The 20,955-nt window shown below is 38.1% G+C and overlaps 1 protein-coding gene and 1 long non-coding RNA gene across 4 annotated transcripts in view; one reads left to right on the plus strand and one right to left on the minus strand.

Moving 5' to 3' along the window:
- The first annotated feature begins 4,746 nt into the window (after nt 1-4,746).
- Nucleotides 4,747-20,955, plus strand: part of HAPLN1 (hyaluronan and proteoglycan link protein 1) — an 87,772-nt gene continuing 71,563 nt past the window's right edge. The window contains exons 1-2 of one of the 2 annotated variants that reach the window (XM_090131452.1): nt 4,747-5,019; nt 7,270-7,431. The gene's annotated coding sequence lies outside the window, so the exon portion shown is untranslated. Of the gene's footprint in view, nt 5,020-6,981; nt 7,432-20,955 lie in introns of those variants that run through there. The other variant, XM_090131451.1, reaches the window with a different exon arrangement.
- Nucleotides 10,835-20,955, minus strand: part of LOC116234807 (uncharacterized) — a 28,376-nt gene continuing 18,255 nt past the window's right edge. The window contains exons 4-7 of one of the 2 annotated variants that reach the window (XR_016461667.1): nt 16,313-16,368; nt 14,714-14,773; nt 13,863-14,043; nt 10,835-11,334 (exon numbers count right to left, since the gene is read on the minus strand). This is a non-coding gene — a long non-coding RNA (uncharacterized LOC116234807). The remainder of the gene's footprint in view (nt 11,335-13,862; nt 14,044-14,713; nt 14,774-16,312; nt 16,369-20,955) is intronic. The other variant, XR_004168207.2, reaches the window with a different exon arrangement.

The following is a 20,955-nucleotide window of genomic DNA, read 5'->3' on the forward strand; positions in this document are numbered from 1 at the left end:
TGAGATCTGAGCCTGTGCAGTTTTGGATGACAAAAACATTTGCCCAACCAAACCTCAGACTGCATCTGCACACTCAAGCAGTGACATGTGCAAATAAAAACTGACCCAAAACTGTGCGACACAGTTTCAATCCTACATGCTCCAAAGCCAGCTGGCCTCTGAGTGCGAGCAAGCCAGCTTGAAAGCTCATCTCTCTGCCTCTGGATTGCAGCTGGTCTTCTGCCCCAGTAACTAAAGGCAAATGCAGTTGGCAATATCTGCTGCTTCTTTGACAGCCAAGTGGCTATGGCTGCTGGCTCACAGATGTACTGCATGATCCGAAACCTTCCATACTGAATTTTTCAGAGGCACAGGCATCCTGTTATCTGAGGTCAAGTACAATTTCCCAAATTTTTAAAAGCCTCAGAAAACACAATTCAGAACAAAACAAACAAAGTGGCAGTTCCACAAGTACAATTCTATTCTTTAGTTATATAGAGCATCTTGACACAGTCAGGACTAGACACCAGCATGGCTAAAATCTTTTCCTTATGGCTTCAGCTTTGATGATCTTGGAGGACATGCAACAGCAAGCAAAAAAAAAAAATCTATTGCTAGAGAGGGTTGGACTGCCTGGCAGCTCAGCAATAAAAAGTGTTTTTTCCTGTCTGAATAGTTTGAAAAGTGGCAGCACAGGCAGGAATGATGCTTCAGCTACACAGCATTTTGTTGTCATTAGTCCAACACTGAGTGCAAGCTGCCTTAATTTTCAGTTCTTTCAGTTCTGAGAATATCAGAATTGCCCAAAACCACTTCTTTCATGATATGAGCAATATTCATATGGATTGAAAAAATGTTATCTAGTATCTCTGGTGGAATATCTGAGATCTTTCTGTCATGATATGTAGGTTGCTCCAAAAGTAATGCATCCTATTTATTTCCATGGAAGCTACAATAGAAGTAAAGAGCACAAAACACTATTTGATTAAGCAAATTATTAGCTACAAACACTGTTTTTTAACATAGTTACCCCCGCGAGTTACGCATTTTCACCAGCCATGAACAAAAACCTGCATGCTGTACCCATACACATCTGCATGGCTGTCTGGAATGCAGCTTGTCTTCCCCATTGTCGTGACCACTCCTGAACCAAACAACCCATCACCTCACAGTTCTCACAGCCACCGGTTTGTCTCCATAAATGTTCAGTAGGAATCAATGAATGTCAATGGGTGCATTTTTTTCCGCATGGAGAAATTAAATGACACACCTTCATACGTCCTACCACTTCAGAAACAATTCTGTTACACTTCCCCTTTGTTGCCATCTATCACAAAGTAACAAAAAGGAATGGAATATCAGTAGGAAGGTTCAGCCACTTCCACACCACCAACAGCCACCTATGATGTTGTGGGCCAACATCATAAAATAGGAGCCATCACTTTCAGAGCAGCCCTTGTACTTTTCTCACACCGTGGGTTTTCACTGACTATTGCTGAGACAACTAACAGCATCTGTCTGTACTACATTTAACAAATGTGTGTGATAAAATCAAAGCAGGCAATGTACAGGAACTGATGATTTTTCATCTGAATGGCCACCTGAAAAAGCAGCATTTAAGATCAAATTTGGTAACTTAAAGAATATCTTATCTACTACTGAATTTGCAGTCCTAAGATTTGTTCAGATATTTTTCTTATTACTTCCCAAGATGTATTTTATGCATTGTTGTTCTTCTTCAATCTAAATGAAATTTGTTTCCTTCTTCTGTAGACTTGGAGGTCTACAAGAGCTATGGTGCAATTGCAAAGCATTTTACTTACTAAGCTGCCTAATGATAAGAAAAGGTTTCCAGTTCTGCATACAAATATTACAATGTCTTCCCCTGTCTTCCTTCTTTCCTTTCTGCCTTCTTTACTTCTTGATCACAGTCTATTTCAATCTCACCAATTCATTTTCAGTGTCTTCAAGGAAAACAGAAATGATTAAGAACAAAACAAGAGGAGATCACAGAAGATTAAACAAACAAATGCAACTTCTGCAGTGTGCTGAAGAGGCACAACTACTTGTGAGACACAGTATAAACATTAAAATATTTCTCATAAAGGCCTAGAGCTGCCTCAAATTTGTAACAAGACCAATTGGATTCCAAGGCAAAGATAACATAGATCAGAAGAAAAGATCAATGAATATTCTAGAGGGAAATGTGTAAAGATTTTGTGATGAGTGCTCAGTCAAAAGTGTACTTATGTGAAAATGATTCTCTTGATATTATCAGGCAAAATGAAGACCATGCAAATTCCTTTCATGAAGCCTCTGCCTCAATCTCCAGAGAAATTAATGTTGAAAGTGATATAATCTGCTTTTTGTTTGCTTGGTTTTGATTTTGATTTTTTTTTTTTTAATTTTGATTTTTTTTTGTGAATCTCTTTTGGGGCTTAATTTCTTAACCAGTAGAAATAAGAATATTGTAAAAGATTAAGTAGCTATAATCGTTAAACAACTATGAATGTTCAAATGTTAGTTTCATTAAAATTTGCCAATTACTTTGAAGGAAACAACCTCATAGTGTAAAAAGCACAATTTTTGAAAAGAAAGACACTATAACTATAAATAATCTCAAAAGGAAAGAGGGCTATTCAGCTGGCATGAAAATATTTCCTTTCATTTCAGACAGTGTGGAAAACTAATGATTTAGTATACTGGCTTTTGCTTAGATTTTTAAATTTTTTATGCATGTTGCTTGATTTCTCCCCATGTCTGTATTTGTCTTTAATTATTATTTTTTTAATAATAATTTTTTGAGAACATGTAGGATTTATCTTAAAATGAGCACGTTCTTCTGCTTTTTTCCTTTATGCAGCTTCATACTGGTGAGTCACCGTGTCCATCCTGCTGAATTTTCCAAACAGAAGAAATGCATAACCTACATTTTTCACTGTAATATTAGCTTTTGCCTCATGTCTTCTTCCACAGTGGGATCAAGCGTGCTTCATTTCTGATGTCAAGTTGACTTCTTAGCAGTTTTCTCTTTTTCCATGTTAAAAGAACATACTTCTTCATGTGAATATATTATCAAAAGATAATCAGTGTTAAGCTAAAACTGCACAGTTGCAACAGCTAACACTGAACTCGGTAAAAAATTGAGGACAATAGATAAGGTAAAAACAGAACACTTTTTTTTTTAAAGCACATAAGGATCATGTACACCTCGTCAGGTTACTCCACTGAATATTTTTGCATAGCATTCATTGGCAGTGCCCTGGAGTTTCAGCTGTTTATTATTCTTCAATACTATGATTCACAGTTATTAAGACTGACTAGTGAAAGATCACTATCACATGAACTGGAAGGTGACTGAATGACCACACACTAAAATAACGATGAACGGCAGTGAACAGAACTGAGGGAAAGTGTGAGAGTGGCAGTGTCTGATGAGCCTTCAGGACTGGCATCATTTTGCAAACCCATTACTGACCAGGAAGATATATGTAATAAGAATGACAAAGAAATCTGAAGAAGTCTGTAAATAAAAGAGAACTAAGAACCATAAACAGCTGAAGTAAAAGAAGAAACAAAACATTTATTGCGGGACAACAATCTTCTTGAAGGAAATCAATTACTGATATGCACCTGGCACTAGATGCTAATCTCCGATCTTCTGGGGGCAAATTCTAAATAGATTACATCCCAAAACCAAGGAGGTCTAATTTTTAAATATTCTCCCCCAAAATAAACACATCAAACACAGCGACTGAAAATGTCTAACATTAACTTCAGGATGGTATGAGTTTCACATGCCATGAAAGTGGGTAACTCAAAAATTCATCAGCCCAAAATCAAGGAAGCTTATGAAGTGGTGAATGTGTTTGACAAGGCAAATCAAAATAAGAACCTGAAACCCTTCCTAACATATTCTTCTGGTTTATCAGGGGCCCTTTGTTTCAGATGCTGTTCTTCCAGTGTACAGCTTCTCAGATCTTAGAATATAGTCAATTTTAAGTAGTAAGAATTTCCAAATTATTTTCTAAAACCGCCCTGTGAATTAGAGTATTTGCTTTTGCAAAAAATACTACCCTTGTACACATAGTGAAAAAAAAAAAAAAAAGATCTTTGGAACAATGGTACTGAACATTTTTTAAAGTTGTTGGTGTGATCTGAGGTGCTATGAAAAATAATCAGTAGGACTACGAAGTTGCCTGTCATGACACTGCTCCAAGGTAAGGGCAAACATAATATCCGTTCATCTTATCTGGGCTAGGTTAAAGTAAATGGCTTTCATTCTGCATGCTTTCATGATCAGATATTAGTGGGGAAAAAAATCTAAACTATGCTTAGAAGAAGGGAAATGCAACATCATCAGCATTATAGATACAATCCTGTAGTTACTTATGTTTCCCAAGGGCAATGAATGCATACAGAGCGATGACCTGTGTGTAGAACTGCTCTTCAGCTAGAGTTTGCTAAGCATCACTCTGAAAATCTCTGGTATTTGAAAAGAAACATCACTATGAACACATCCCTTGGCTTTCCCCTGATATTTATTTCTTTAGCCCTTTTGGTGCTGCAGCTGGCATGGCCTATTTAAATTTCTTTTTTTTTTTTTTTTTTTTTTATATATATTTTGTTAATTAACACGAGGAAGAAGTGGAGGGGGAGAAGGAAAAAAAGAAGGAAAAAAAAAAAAAAGGCTTTTCACGTTGTTGTGTACTGTGGAAAAACAAAACAAAACAAAACAAAACAACAAACAACCAAATGAGAAGGGCTGGGAATGGGTACATGCGAAGGAAGGGCAGTAAAACTCAGCAATGCGCACTGAGGGTCGCCATCTCAGCGCTTCCTTCGGCGGGGCCCTCACAGCCCCAGTAGCAACCGAGGAAAGCAGGCCATACCTGCAGGGAAAGCCGGGACACAGCGAGGCCAGACGGCTCCACTGCGGCCAACTCCCGAGCCGCTAACCCCGAATCCCTCCGCAGAGGGGAAGGCTGCGGGCCGCCCCGCCCCTCGCCTTGCCTCCCCCTCCTTCCCCTGCTGCCGGGGGTGTGTTTTCTTTCCGTGCCCCATCAAAGCCCCCTCTGTTATTGAAATATGAGGCCGCTTCCTCCCCGGCGGAGGCCGCTGGCAGGAGGCGGGGAGCAGCGGGGCGGTGCGGCCGCCCGCCGCCGCGAAGAAACGTCCCTTTGTTCGGGCGGCACGGCCCGGGTCCGCCTCGGGGCCGATGTCTGAGAGATCTCTCCGCTGTGCTTTCGCTCAGTCCGGCTGCGTCAGGGTCTCCTGCCCGGCACGAGGCGAAGGGCTCCGGGGCAGCCCGGCCGCGACAGCTCTTACTTAGCCCTGCCATGTGAACGTGTGTTATCACGGAATCACAGAATGGCTTGGGTTGGAAGGGAGCTTAAAGCCCACCAGCTCCAATCCCTGCCGGGGCAGGCTGCAGCCCCAGCTCGGGCTGCCCAGGGCCCCACCTGAGTGCCTCCAGGGATGGGGCACCACAGCTCTGTGGGCAGCTGTGCCAGGGCCTCACCGCCCTCTGAGCGAAGCGTTTCATCCTCATCTCCCCTAATCTAGATCTCCATCCTTTTAGTTTAAAGCCACTCCCCCTTGTACTAACACTGCAGTTGTCTTCCGTCTCCTTTATAAGCCCCATTTAAGTACTGAAATGCCTCACTAATAGCCATGCACAACTGCCTTCGTATATCTAGGCAGAATTCTTTTTTTTTTTTTTTGTTTTTTTTGTTTTTAAATGAGGTCCACTGTGAAGTTGCTGATTAGACACAGCAGTGGTTGACCCCTGTGTGGTGACTCTGGTAGAACCAGCGGCGTCAGGAGTGTTTTTGCACCAGGATGTGCAGGCTCTGGCATTTCCTGATCAGGGAGGATTGATGAGCTGCAGCCTCTTTTGATGGTGCAGGCTGAGAGTTTGACACCCACAATGATAAAAGCCTAGCAGGGTCCGGACTGAAAAATGACGTTAGAGACTTGCAGTGGATGTAACACAGCTACATGCTTCCATTTAGCATTTGTGAAAGAGGGAGAATGGGATGAAATGAATCTGCAAGACCAAGTTGCCTGGGTTACCTAGGTTTTCTAATCTAGCAGAATTTAGAAGTTGAGAAATTGTACATAAATTTTTTACTTCTTGTTGGAGGATCAAGCATCAAGAAGTGTATTTTTTTTTAAGTGAACGAAAAGCTGCAAATTAGTATTCAATATAGATAACATTATTTGTGCTCCACTTTGCTAAGCAGTAGTACATAACCAGGGCATCAAAACTGGTCTTTTTTGTTCGTTTGGTTGGTTGGTTTTTTTTTTGAGGGGGGGCCACGGGGAGAGGATGCAGGGTTGGGCTGTTTTATAATTATTATGATCACATTTAGCAACAAAGCAATTACAGCACCTTTGTCTGCAGTTTTAAGAGGCTAAGTTTTATGTGTTTGCTTTGCCATATGACTTAGGGGGTTCGAGGCAAATACTGCTTATATTTTAGCTGAATGTTTTGGAGTGCTCTGTGTCTCCTGATGTGAAATGCACCCCAAATCCATAGGTTTTTGGTGATGGAGGACCAATTTAACTTGAGGTGGTGTTAAGAGATACTCAAGGACAGAAGCTGCTGAAGTTGAGGGCTGTGTGGTGCCAGTTTGGTGAGCAAGGCACACTCTGTAACTGGGGTGTGATGAGAGAAGCCGGACAATGTTCCTGGATTAATAGCTCAATTGGAAGTTGAGGTAAAACAAAAGCACAAGGGGATCCTGTCAGGTCCAGCTGTTTCTACCCCTGCACACCCTCGCCTTTTATGCATTACTTTCTCCCTGTCTGAAACCACCACGTTCCCACCCTTGGAGCTAATGGCAGGGTGGGGGCAAATAAGGAGGGGGGGTTGCAAGCGAGCAGAGGCAAGTGGTCAGAAGTATCACGTTTCTCAGGGTGTCCCACACCCTAAATTCAATGATCCCTTCATGAGAAACAAATTTTTTTTTTTTTTTTTTTTTTTTTTTAGCTCGGGACTGGTGTGCGGTGCAGAGCTTTTTTAGGTGCAGCTCTGAGAGGTAGAAGCTGGGGGACAAGGAGGCTGGGGCAGGGACCTAGCAGGACAGGGCAGCGTGCTGGGACGCTCTGTGTGTGAGTGAGTGAGACAGACCGCGTGTGTGGGTTTATTTTTTCCTCTCATTCCTGGGGTCTGAATGGAAAGCACGTTGAGCTGTAATTAAGACATCTTGGAGGCGTACTTAACTTATGACGTGTTGCTTTTCTTTTCCTCTCGGTGAGAAAGTGGCTCTCTTTTCCCTGAATCAGGTCCTCTGCCACCCAGAGCCACAAAGAGACACTCGGGACATAGGCACACACACGCACACGCCAACTTAAGGTGAGCACCATAAACTTCCTCTGCACTTCGCTGTCCTGCTTGAAACTGTTGGAGAGTTCTGAGAGCATCTTGATTCGGGAGCTCCACACAAGGTAAAGAAATAATCAAACTTTGGGGAAAGGTTTTTGCTCCTTTATTGCTTTGAGTCAGATGGGGACGCAGTAAGCAACTATAGCATCAGCTGCAGGGCTGCACTGAAAGGACTTTCAAGCAATCTAGTTTGGCAGCTAAGGGGGGGAGAGGGTGAAAGACGAATTGAAACTGACTAAGTTCGGTGTGTTTAAGTGCTCTGTGTTACCAAAGGAGAGATCATATTGCAACTGCAGATTCAGTCTGAAATACAAAAGTTGTATACTTCTGCTCTACAGCTTCCTCCTGTGGGATTATACATTTCACAGAGATTTGTCTTTCTTGTAGAATTTCTCCTCCCTGTTAGATGCTTTTAGAAGTTTTTAGGATGCAGGAACAGAAGGACGCTGAACTGAACAAGAATCTCAAGGGCTGGAAGTGGATTTGTGTAAAGTGCAGACCTTCCATTTGGAAGGAGAAAGATTTTGATAAGTGTGATAAATTACATGCTGAAGTTGTATTTATTTATTTATTTATTTATTTATTTATTTATTATCAAAGAAAGTCTGAGCAACATTTGGCATGGGTTTCTGTATCTTGACTCATTCATCTGGATTGGATGGCAGAGCATTATGAATGTGTAGCTATCTACAAGTTAGCTGGTCAATCACTATAATAACTTTATCATCTTACTGCCTGTTTGTTTGCTTCTTGGTCAAATACCTGTAAAGGTCTCAATCAAAATGTTTTTCATAGCATGACAGCTTGTATGGCAAGTTTAGATGGAATGCATTTATGGGTTTAAATTAAGGAGATCTATTGTTATCATTAGAAAGGGAGATTAATTAGTGTTTTAGTGATCTTTCAGGTCAGAATATATTTCCCTATATGTTATGTGATGTCATAAATTGATATAACTCCTGCAGGAGGCTCTGGAAAATTGGCCATGTGCAGGAGAATCCTATGAATTACTGACAATAATGAGTTTGTATTAATGATTAGCAAGACTATTTTAGTGTTTAAATACAGAAAGAAACCTATTGGGTTTTTTTAGGAAAATGTTAAGAAACATGACAGTGAAGGCATAGGTGCAAGAAGTCTGTGTAACCAATACATACCCTCTCAGTAAACACTTTTTGAAGATTGAGCATTTATAGAATGTAGAGAAATGCATCATAAACAGGAAAATTATTACCAGTTCCTTCTCCAGAGAGAACCAGGAGTTACTGTTTTCGCACCAATGAGCATCACACAGAATGCCAAATCCTTTTGCTACACAGACAGCTCATGCTTCCTTCATTTTTCATATCTACTGGTGGCAGACCTTCAACTCCTGTAGAGAACAGCTAAGTGGAATTGCTCTGAATGTGTTGAGAATCTAACCTGTGTGTACTTACCTGTATTAAAGTTAGTAACAAGCACAAAAGAGAAATTTGAAAGAAGAAATAAAAGCAGAAAGGAAAAAAAAGGTTAATTTGTGATGTTTTAAACACAGCAGTTAAAGCAAAAAGAGAAAAATTGTTTGTTAAAGAGCAGCTTTTCTGAGTTGAATAATAAATCTGTCAAGGTAATAATCAAGACATTCCCGGTCTGCACTGAAGACATGCCAGAAGGCCAGTTTTCCTAATAACCTTCAAGAACATTCTAATGAGAAAGAGAAAAAAAGTCCATGTCATTATGAAGAAGTGTTATCTATAGCAGTGTCCTATTCAGAGACCTGACTGCCAATGTAATTCACAGTAAAGCACACTTTCCTTATGAAGCTAATGTTCGGTTTCCTCTCATTTTCAGTCTCATTTTCCTCTCATTTCAGTTAGTAAGGCTAAAACAGCTAGCAACTTCTAAAAAACAGGAAGAGTAATTATGGTAGTGCAAAGGTTTGGGGTTCTGGGAGAGAGGCTTTAGAAAAGGGTAGTGACTCTCTGTCATGCTGCAGTGCACCTTTGTTTTTACAATTTGTGATAGGGCAAGAAAAGCATTTTCTGCTGCACTGAGAACTCGTCAGTCTCTCTGATTTTATGCTGAAATGTGAGCAAATGAAATATTGTTGTTCACTGTTGGTCACAGTATGGAGCCAGAAGAGCTGGTATCAATATTTAGTTAATCAAGTCACTTAACCTCCCAGCCCCTCAGTAAAAGTCAGGAAACAATATTGACCAAGCTTAAAAAGTGATTGAGGTCTTCAAGGGAAGGGTGACTTTGTAATTACTTACATTTAAATGTACTGAAAGTTTTCCAATTTTGTGCAAGGATTAAAGAGTGAGTATTGAAATTAATAATTTCATTTTCATTTGCTTTTCATTTGCTGTTGCACTGAAGCAGTGGTTAAACTGCCCTTGGAATTTAAAATACTTTGCATTTCTACATTTCATTGTGAACCTGACAGTGTATTTCATTACTTAAAACTCCCTAAAAATGAAATGTACAGTTGAGGGGGGGAAAAAAATCATTTTCATATTACAAGCTGCTTCTGTTGCTTGTGAGGAAGTATTAGACATTCTGTCTCCACTGTTAGTAACTGTAGGATACAGTACTGGGCTTGAAAAGGTAGCTTGTAATTTGTAGGTTACAAAATGTTCTTTGGGGAAAAAAGTCTGAATATACTCAGGATTTCAATCAATAGCGTTTAAGGAGGATTAGAGGAAACAGCTGGCTAAACAAATATTAGGTGTAGAGTGGATGCAGTGGTATAAATTAATAATGCAGTTCTTTATCTGCTGTATGAATGGGAGGTTTTGTGGAGATAAGGTGACCTTAAGGCGGTCACTGTGTGCCACCTAGTGGATACTGAGAATAGTTTTTCCACATATATATGTATACTAATCCTGAACATCTGTAACTAATCCAGGTGCAATTTAATTCTAAGCGGTTAGTTTTATTCAGTTTTACCATGAAAAGCTGTCGGCTAACTTAAGGAAAGAAAAATAAAGAAAAACACATTTTCAATAGTTTCTTTCTAAATGCCTGTTACATCTGCTAAAATTCAGTTTGGGGTTTATTTGATGTAATTTGTCACTGGTATCTGTTTATGAAGAGTTTTTAAATCATTCACTATTAAATATCTAAAAATTTACAGTTTGACATACCCAGCTGTCATTGGAGAAAGCAAAGAGAATTTTGCACAAATGTTGTAAATATTGTGGCAGAATAATCTGTGTTTGGCAGTAAGGATTTCAAAACTCCTTCCAAAACTCCATTATCATGTGGGATGTGCTGTTGTTAAGCTTCCTCTTGTTTTGTTTTTGAGTGTGTTGTCAATGATAGGCATGGACAAAGAAAATGTCAGTTTACTTCTGATGCTCAATGAAAGGTCAAAACCCCTCTCCATCTTCTTTTCCTGTGCATGTCATTTATCTCCACCTTCTTTGGACCTCACACACACTTAACTCTTGGAATAGTAAAGAGAAAAAAAAAATTGCCCGTTGGTCCATTGCACTGTTTATTCTGTAGTAGATGTTCAGGTGCTGTCAATAATATAATAATAATCATAACTCTAAAGAATCCGATGAAATGACAAGATTTTAAGCACACATACATCAATCTGGATTACTTTGAAACTGTTTATGTAATGTGACCAGCTTATGTGATATCACCACCATCAAAGCTCCTACTACAGTCATCTCTCAGGCACCTAAAAGCAGTGAAACATCTATTGTTCTCATCTTACATTATTCAAGTAAGTGCCACAATGGCTGCTGTGGCAAAGACGTATTAAAATAATTGGCAAAATGTAGCTCCCTGTGCTTCACTCCTTCCTGATTTTCATCACTGTCCGATCAGTAAATCAAATAGCAAGTCCACACTTAGCAGAACAAACAGTTTTCATGTCCTTCTCATCTACTTAGCTTTGAGAATGCTTTTTTTTCAGTTGTTGTTTTCTTTCAATTAGTACAACAGAGTGGAAATCCTGAAAATGATCAATGGCTCTGAAAACAAACATTTAAAAGATGCATTAAGAAATCTCAGAGCAGTAATCTGTATAAAGACTCCACTGACTACTCTGAAAACATTTATAAAGAATTACATGAAATAATGCTGTAGGAGGTTGTTAGTATGATGCATGAGTTAATGGCAAAAGCAAAAAGGAACTCCACCTTTCCATTAATTAGGCGGTCTACAAATGAAAGCCTTGGAAAGTAAAATATCACAGCAACATATAGTCTAATTGATTTGATGCCATGCTTCATAGGGTAGCTACCATTTCTTTTAACTTTGCCTAGCCTGGTACTGTGAATCACTCTCTGGGAGCCAAACCCAGAGAGTAGTGAAGGGAGCATTGCAAGGCAGAAATCTCTCCCAGAACAAAATTTTCCGCTAGAGTCGTCATCACGCATAGTCTAAGACATTTCCTAGAGCAGAGCACATCAGATGCTATGCTGTGGTAGGATAAACATCATTAATTGTCTGGCATTATAGAAATGACCAGAAGAATGTGACTGGATATATGCCTCCTGCTTCAAAAAATGTCATCGTGGCATTTGTCTAGCAGCAGAAGGCCGCTGTCTTGAGACAGTTTTCCGTTAATAATATTCCCTAATTACTTCAAATGCATACAGCTTACAAAGAACATACAGGCAATTGAGACAGGTTAGATTAGAAGTGTGTTTGGAAGAAATCTAGGTAGTAGAAAACAAATGTTGTCTGGATGCCATGTCATCTGCATTGTATCAGTAAATATTTGTGCATTATGCTGAGAGGTAAACTGTCATCTCATGCAAATACCATTTCTTTATTTTTAGTATTTTTTTTAGTATTTTTTCCCTACAATGGCAGGTCAATGGTCATTTGTAGTTCTTTACATACAGGCTACTATCCTCAGTTATTTCAATACTGATGATTCATTGTTCTTTTAGTAAGTGGCAGTCAGTGCTTGGCGTTTCTGTTTTAGAAGATCTTACATGCAAGGCTCTGTGCTGTTAGATTCTGATCCAGCAGAACAATATATAAGAATCTTTACATACATCAGTAATTCATACAAATCAATGGAAACTCAGATAGGGCTCAGGGAATAAAACTATTCATCTTTTTTTGCAGAATGGTGTCCATAATTTCCAAATGGCAGTAAAAAGGCAATGCACAAAACTCCTAACCTGCAAATGTGTTTATTATAAACTTAAGTACTTAGTTGATGTCGGTAAAGTGTCCTTTTAAGTAAAATAGTATATATTTACAGGGAATGGAGGAATCAAGGCCTGCACCTGTGAAATCTCTGTGTCAAAGAGCTGCAAGTTCAATGTTGGACAAAACTTGTCATTGACAAAAAAAGAAAAATCTTCTCAAAACTTACAGTAGGAACTTAGTGACTGTTCATCTATTTACTAATATTTAAAAAAAAAATGTGCCACACCCCAAAATGTCTATGTGTTGGTTGTTTTGTTCTATAAACACATTATAAAACAAATGAAAAACCCAACTCTTAGTACTTAAAAATTATGCTATATATGTGTGTGTATAATATTAATATATGCAAAAATACTGGCTAAAATGAGGAAAGCTCATTGCAACATTTCCTACTTTCTACTAGTTGAAGAATAATTATCATATGTGTCCCAAACAAGAGATTTATAAGAATAATATCAAAAAAAGCCATGTTACAGTAGGTCCAGTACTTCTGAAACAGCAGTGATAGTATCTGCTGCAACTTTGGCAGGTTTTAATGGTGCTGCCACCTTCTGCCATGCCCTGCTTATTGCCTGAGCTAATTTACTCCCACATGCTCAAATGCTGCTCATGCAGTAATTAAGCTCCATGTTTTTTATTTTGTGGAAAAAAAAAAACAAAACAACCCTATGTAATTAATGTTCATACCTTTTGTAACTCAGGATTTTCAAACATCTGAAACAAAATGCTACATTTTGCCAAACGACTGTAACTTGTTTCTTTAATAACTGTGCTGTTCCAAATAGGTGTACAAAGTAAGAATCAGCAAGTGAGAGCAAGTCAGACAGGCAGGCTGTTGTTGCTGTTAAGATGTTGTTGTATGCATTTGTTGATTGTTTTTTCTTACTTGAGCATATTTTCAGTGTACATGACTACTGAAATAAAAATTATATTCACGAAGTGACAGTGTGTTTGGCTGTGCATGTAGTGGTATGTTTGGTCATGTGTATCATGTGACATCATTCTGATGTCTTTTGGAGACTACATGTTCATCTCTTGCAAGTCAAGGACTGATAGGACACAGTAAAGATGTTGATCAAATATTTTCCAGATTTTGCCCATGTAAAACAGTAATTAAAGAGGATGGTAATTAAGCTGTTAATATTGATAAATGTAACTACAGCTTAAGTGGCTTTAAATATTGAATAAGACATTTGATAAGTCATTGTAATCTGTCTGAAAATCTATTTTCTCAGAAGTAGTTGCAAATGAAAAAAAAAGAAAAAGAAAAAGAAAAAAAAAAAAAAGAGACATCGGTAGATTAACTAGCTTTTTTTTTAAAGACTGCCAGTACCTCTGAATGCCAGGGCAGGAAGCTTAATATTCAGAGTCATTCACTTGGTAAATGGTGCCTACCACGGCATGTTTGCATGACTGCTGGTTTGGGGTAATGTCACATTACTGAGCATGTAGTAGGAGACTGAAACACTTCATGCTGCAGAGGCTATGAGTCTTTCAATACAGGTGCTCTGAGCCTGTAAATCAGAATAAAGACTTGCACTCCAGATGTGTGTTATGCTGATCTTATGAAATACTGGGAAAAAAAAAAAAAAAAAAAAAAAAAAAAAAGAAAGAAAGAAAGAAAGAAAAAGAAAAAGAAAAGCAACAAGGAAGAACAGGTAGAAGCTGAATATATGTATGGCAGCAAAAGGAACAGTGCATTTAAATAAGCAGTGATACATCCTGGGAAATCAAGCAGGAAAAAATATGTAATTTTTCATCAAGAATTTCTCAGAGTAAATCAAAATTGTAATGAAACATTTGTTGATGTGCCTCATAAGGTTCTCTTTAATGTCACTGTCTGGTCTTTCAGGCAATGGGTTGTTGCATCTAGTTTCCAGGCATTTCTTTCTCTTTACCTCATGAGCAGCTAAGACAAGCATGCAACTATTAAATTTTCAAAAGCAAGCTCTGTATCTGACTTCATCTGTGTTTTAATGTACATTCCACTCTAATCAAAACAGACAACAAGAAAATCTTTCAAATCCATTACGGCATTCCCTAGTAGGATGGGAGAATGTTAGTAGGAAGTGTGACATTTTCATAAATAAAGCCAGGAAGGTACTGTCTTGATGAAATTTGTGTGGCATGTTTTCAAAACCAGTTAGAAAATCAATAGCTCAGTATAAAAACAGAAGCACTTACCCAATAGGATTTTGCCAGGGTTACTCAGTTTTGGTAGTCTTTGGTATTTTCATTAGTTACCTGGATAATAGAATATAAAATACACTGAAATTGTTAGAGAACATAAAACTGGGAGAGCTTACTGTATTTTGGAAGCTATGCTTTGAATGGTTTTGCCTAATTGGAGGGAAGAAAAATTTAAAAAACCCCTTTTCAATAAACACCATGTGGTGAACTCAGGCAGGAAGATAACAATGTGGTAGACTGAATAAAGCATAAGGTCCCATTTGAGCTTGTTCCCAGTGTCAGTTGCTGCATCTTCAGAGCTGTATAAACCAACCAAAGAAAATAATAAACAAAATGATAGTTTAGGTAGCACAACTTAAAATAAAGAACAGAAAAACCTCAACGGTGAAGTCAAAAAAGACATTCTCGCTATTGTGCATCACAGTATTCCATTAATTTACTTTGAATATCAGATTGATAGAAACTTTAGATTTACTGTATTTCAAGAAGAATGGAACAAAATATGCAAAAAATGTGAATTGAACAGAACCTTATCAAGAAATAATAGTTTCTGATAGCCTATCAGATAGGCCTATCAGATACCTCATTTATAGAAAAAAACTGTTAATGCACAAGCATTTATTTCTGGGGCTGGAGACTTAGATCCTCTCAAGTCGTGTGGCAGAAGTGACTTACTTAATTTTTGGTGCATCTGGTGATAGATGTAAAATCTATTATTTTATTTGAGGAATGCACCATTACTGAATTACCACAATTGTTTGTTTGGACTCTGGCCTTTTCTTGACATTATGTTATATGACTTTTTATTTCCAGTTGAGTATGAGTTTGAGCAGATCTATATTTCTGTGACTTGCAATGTATAAAATAGTCTCAGGAAACAACCTTCCTTCTGTGGATAATGATAGTCATTTATATATATATATATATATATTTAATATTAATGCCAACAGCCAAGAGAGTATCACATTAAAGTAAAATCAGATCTTACAGATGTGGTGTAATAATGGGGCCCACATACAGGAGGACAAGAACTCACCCTAATAAATGTATCTGAAGAGAGGGAGATGAGGATCTCCAGTATGGAAGCACACCACCTTTAATTCCTTTGACACTAAACAGACAATGTAACATATTTCTCATTTTGAGATTGAATAAACCAATGATCCAAAGCCATTGGAAATTCAGGATAATAAGCTTAGTTCAATAAATTTTGGTTTTCTGTCTTCAAAGCCCACACACATGCCACCTGTGGCAATGGCTGTTTTGGTAGTGGAGTCAATCCCATTGTGTCTGCTTCAGATAAGTTTATAAATATATAGTCTTTGTTCTCTAGAGGAAAAGCAGAATCAAGAAATTTCCTATTTTATAGTTCAAGTTTGGCAAATTCAGTTATTCAATGTACAGTAAATTTGAACATCAGGACAAATAGAATAGTCTGTTATTCAAAGCTGCATCTCTATTCTAATAGTTTTAGGATGCTCATATTCTTTTTATGAAGAAATGATGTCTTGAAGGTTCTTTACAGAGACTTATAAGCTCCTCCCAGACTTTAGTAAGGACAATTTAGCACTAAGAAAATGTATGTGGTTTTACCTCAAGGGAGATTTTGTTCATTTCTCTGTCATGGAAGCTTAAACACGGCACATGCCCTAGAAAGCAGAAAGCAAATTCTGGTAATTCCTATAATATTTTGCAGGTTTGTTTTATTAGGTCATCAGCTTTGAAATCATTGTATTAAATAAGAGTCTTGATTTACACTAAGAAAAACCTCTTTGACTTCTGTGTTTGCAATACAAAGCTTGAATATCAACTCTTGAAGTGAATTAGTAGAACCCTAACCACACAGTTTGGTCAAAGAATTCTTTGTATCACTAGGCTTAATGAGGCTGATAGTGGCATTCTTGTCTCAGAGGAAATGGACCCATACTGACATACAAAGAAATTCTGATTCAGTGTAAGAAAAACTTTGAGGGTGACTGAAGACTGGAGCAGGTTGTCCATTGAGGTTGTAGGGTCTCCATCCTGGAAGAGACCAAATGGGGGACTGGACTGGACAGTCTCCAGAGGCCTCAGGTATTCTGTGATTCTGTGATTCATGCTCTTACACTCATTGTTTGTGTATTTTCTATACACATGGTACAAATCTTAGCTATTTTTAACTTGATAATTACTGACTTCACTTAAAGTGAACTATGGGTTCTCTCTTGGCTGTTTGGATATACAAAAAGCACAAGAATAAAGAAAGAGAAGATGCTACACAGTGGTGCATTTTCAGGTGTCATTCAAGGAAAGAGGAAGCAGGATAAAAGTAAAGGCAAAGAAAGAGGGGGAAAAAGGTACAATATTGCTTTACTTCAAGTATGAGTAGAGGTGTGTAAGGAAGAAGCTCTCCCTGCTGTGCATGGTAACTAATGCTGTCAAGTGTTGAACAACTGTTTAATCTGTGTTTAGCTGAATCTAGAGAAGGAAGCAAAGAAAGACAACATACAGAAAGTGTGAAGCTCATTTGCATTATGTTTCTCAGTTGGCACTTCTATTTCCTGTCATGCAGCCCTTAATTGCTCTTGGTTTTGACCTTTAATGCAATTCTCCAGCACTGAACTGATCAGCATCTCTAGATTGACTCAGGAAGCAATGAGTACTTCATGGTTGATTCAGTGCTAGAAGAGCCTTTTGAAGTGTTATCTTTAATCTCAAAACGACTTCAAATGTATTCCAAGTAATGTATTGCATGGATAGTGAAGAATAAGCCAGCAGATTTGTCTATGATTCTGACTTACTTTCTTCCTCTGCATTGAAATAAGAGCATAGGCTAGCCAAAAGTTCACATGCACAAAGCAGACCATTTGGGATAAATTTGTGCTTGCTATATTTTTCTGATACAATCAGTCATTTTCCTGCTGCAGGATTACAAGTCATGTAACTTTACTGAAAATCTGAAGACTGGCATCTTAATATTTTTATCTCCCTGCCACTGAGACTGAGAATTTCCACAAATCCACAGAGGATTTGGAGGGAGTGCTTATTGCCATTTTCACTCCTTGCTGTGTAAGGGAGAGCTGGTTGATGTACTAGCAGGGGGAATGTTACACAGTATCAGTTTCAGATTCAAGCATCTGAAGACACAGTTGTTATGTCTTATTTATTATGTGCGACAAGGAAGAAAAGAATACTTAGTAAAGACTTTTTACTGTAGAGAAATTTTACTGCTGCTTGAGAAACATATTTTCATCTCATATAATTTTCTTTCTGACCTTGAATAAGCTGGGAGCTTCTTAGTGCTTCATATCTCTGTCTGTAAAAGTGTGTTGATAAAGCCTACCTTTTTCACAGAGATGGTATAAATTCCTGTAGGTAACAAAATCAGTTCATCTGATAGTATAGAGTCACCTCTAAAATGTGGCCATACAGCCAGTTCAGTTGAGCAAGGCATAATGCTATGCCATATGTATTTCTTCTTGTAATAGTATCCCAGAATGTACGGGTATATATATGTATGTCTTTGTATAAGCCAATCTAGTCCTGGCTACCTTGAATGACTTTGGGAGTGACCATAATGAAGGATCATCAGAGAAGGTGTAGGGAGAGCTCATGGACTGCTGTTCACATGATACCATGTAATTGTCTTTATGCTAAACTTCTGGTTTCCAAGGTGTTTACGTGCATTTCTGCAACACTGAGTAATAACAACCTACTCACTGAGCTCAAAGCAACAATTTCATTAGAAGAGGGAATAGCCCTATATAGCTTAGGGCTGCAGTTTTCCTACTACAACAGATAGCTACTATTACAAATAAAGAAGATACGGCTGCATGTTAAAGACTACAAGAAAGTAAGGAAATGTAAATGTATATGTGTATATAAAGTGAAATGTAAATGTGAATATAGGTACAGAAAATAATTTAGATTTGTAAAATACATGCAGCAATTAAAACTATATACTGCTAGATGTGAATATTTTAGCATCTTTTTCAATACAAGGGAACCCCCATTATTCACCCTAGGATAAATTACAAAGAAACGAATAGAGTTCATAAAGTAGAAGGTAACTAACAATCTGGTCAGAATGCTTTGAGCAATGAGATTACTGTTCCATATAAAGAAGGCAAGGCACGTCTGGCTCATACTTTGTTGCAAATACCAGTTTAACTTTCCATTGTGTATTTTTCCAAAGGTTAATACAATTGCCTGAAAAATGGTAAATAATTACAGTAAAGATTGTGTGATAATGTCTTCTGGCTCATTGACTCAGAGACCAATAATTCTCACTTCATTCTCCCTTTATAGTATATTCATTCTGAAATGATTAATTTATAAACTCATAAACTTAATGGGAATACTTTTAGCTATATCTTATTGCATATTCAAAGCAGGTAAAATAATTTATTTTGAGGCCACAAACATATGTCATATCAATGTCTTGTATTCAATCTTAGTTCCTTAGGTTAGGTGACAGATTGCTATTGTCCTCACAGTTTTATTCTTCCAAGTGCTGAAGGAAGGACTGAGTTATTAGAGTGAATGATCTTTTCTACGTTAAAGATTCAAAGAGTGGCTAATTGTACTTGCAGCCCAGAAAGCTAACCACATCCTGCGTTGCATTAAAAGAGGGGTGGCCAGCAGGGCAAGGGAGGTGGATTATCCCTCTCACTCTGCCCTCGTGAGGCTCCATCTGGGATAAAGATCACATCTGGGGCCTCCAGAACAAGAAAGATATGGAAAATGGGTCCAGAACAAGCCACAAAGACCATGAGAGGGCTGGAGAGCATCTCTCCTGCAAAGAAAGGATGAGGATATTAGTTGAAGTTTTTAAGCCTGGAGAAAAGAAGGCTCTAAGGAGGCATCATTGCAGTCTTCCAGTACTTAAAGGATGCCTACAAGAAAGATGAGAAGGGACTCTGTCAGGGAGTGTAGTGATAAGAAAAAAAGGGAATGACATTAAACAGAAAGGGGGCAGATTTAGAATAGATAAAAGAAAGAAATTTTTTACTCAGAAAATGATGAGGTGCTTCCTAGAGAGGTTGTTGATACCTGGAGGCATTCAAGGCCAGGTTGAGGCTCTGCACAGTCTCATTTGGTGAGTGGCAACCGTGCTCATGGCAGGGGGATAGAGCTCAATGATCTTCAGTGTTCCTTCCAACTCAAGACATTGTGTGATTTTAAACATAGTACTTAATGGGCTGGAAAATGTCAGGAATTTTAGAGAATTTAGGTTATATAACATATGATATTGAGGGATTTAGAATCTGGGAGGACATTTGTGACCTTGGGGTTTCAGGAAAGTTAAGGACTATCCCTGTTGTGAGTGGATATGATGCACAGTGTAGCAGATTCAGGCAGGAATCGCTGAGCTGTATAGCTCAAGTTCATATTATGTAGGCTTTCTTCACAACTGTTAAAAATGTTCAGATCTTACACACTGCTTTTCATTCTATGTCCTATATGGCATTACAGAGATGGCAACTAGCGTTAAGTCATCTGGTAAAACTAGAAAGGAAATTAAAAATGATCTTTATATTTTTTAAAGTAAAAGCTTAAAAAGATTGATGATCCTTGAGGTCCCTTCCAATCTAAGCTGTTCTATGATTACGATCTGGAAGATAGTTTTGAAAGAAAGGGAAATAAAACTGCTTTTTATTAGCTCTACTTGTCTAGTGTGCAGAGAATTCTAAATACTTCAATACATACAGATGGCGACATACTCCCTTTATAGCACCTGCTCTATGACTGCATCTTGTGTACTGCTCAGAGGCACTGCTCAGAGTTACCTTGAGACCAGAAGTAACATGCCATCAGGGTCTACTTTGATAGAAAATAGTTTCTAGCCATGATATTGCCTCAGCTAACTTGCACTGCTGAAAACATTTATTCAGTTTCTACCATATCACTGCAGTAAGCTGTGAATGACATGTGAAACTCATACCCTTGGCTTCAGTGATTGATATGTATAGGCAATGTTGTTTAACTATTGCTCTTAGTTGCAAAAAACAAACAATATTTGTCTTTGACAGTGTCCATTACTCTCTTACTACGTTAGAAAAGTTAGATCACTTTTCCTTTTTTCTGTTGGACAGCCTACGCAGATACTATTGCCCTCTTCTTATATCTGCAAAATGTTGAAAACTAGCAGTCTGAAATACCTTGATACAAGATAGAAAGGCTTACTTTAGTTTGTTTTGTTGTTGTTGTTGATTGTGTGTTTTTTTTTTTCCCATTTAGTAGTTCTGTATCTTTTA

Source organism: Phasianus colchicus, chromosome Z, assembly GCF_987193195.1.
Source record: "Phasianus colchicus chromosome Z, bPhaCol1.hap1.1, whole genome shotgun sequence".
Taxonomy (NCBI): Eukaryota; Metazoa; Chordata; class Aves; order Galliformes; family Phasianidae; genus Phasianus; species Phasianus colchicus.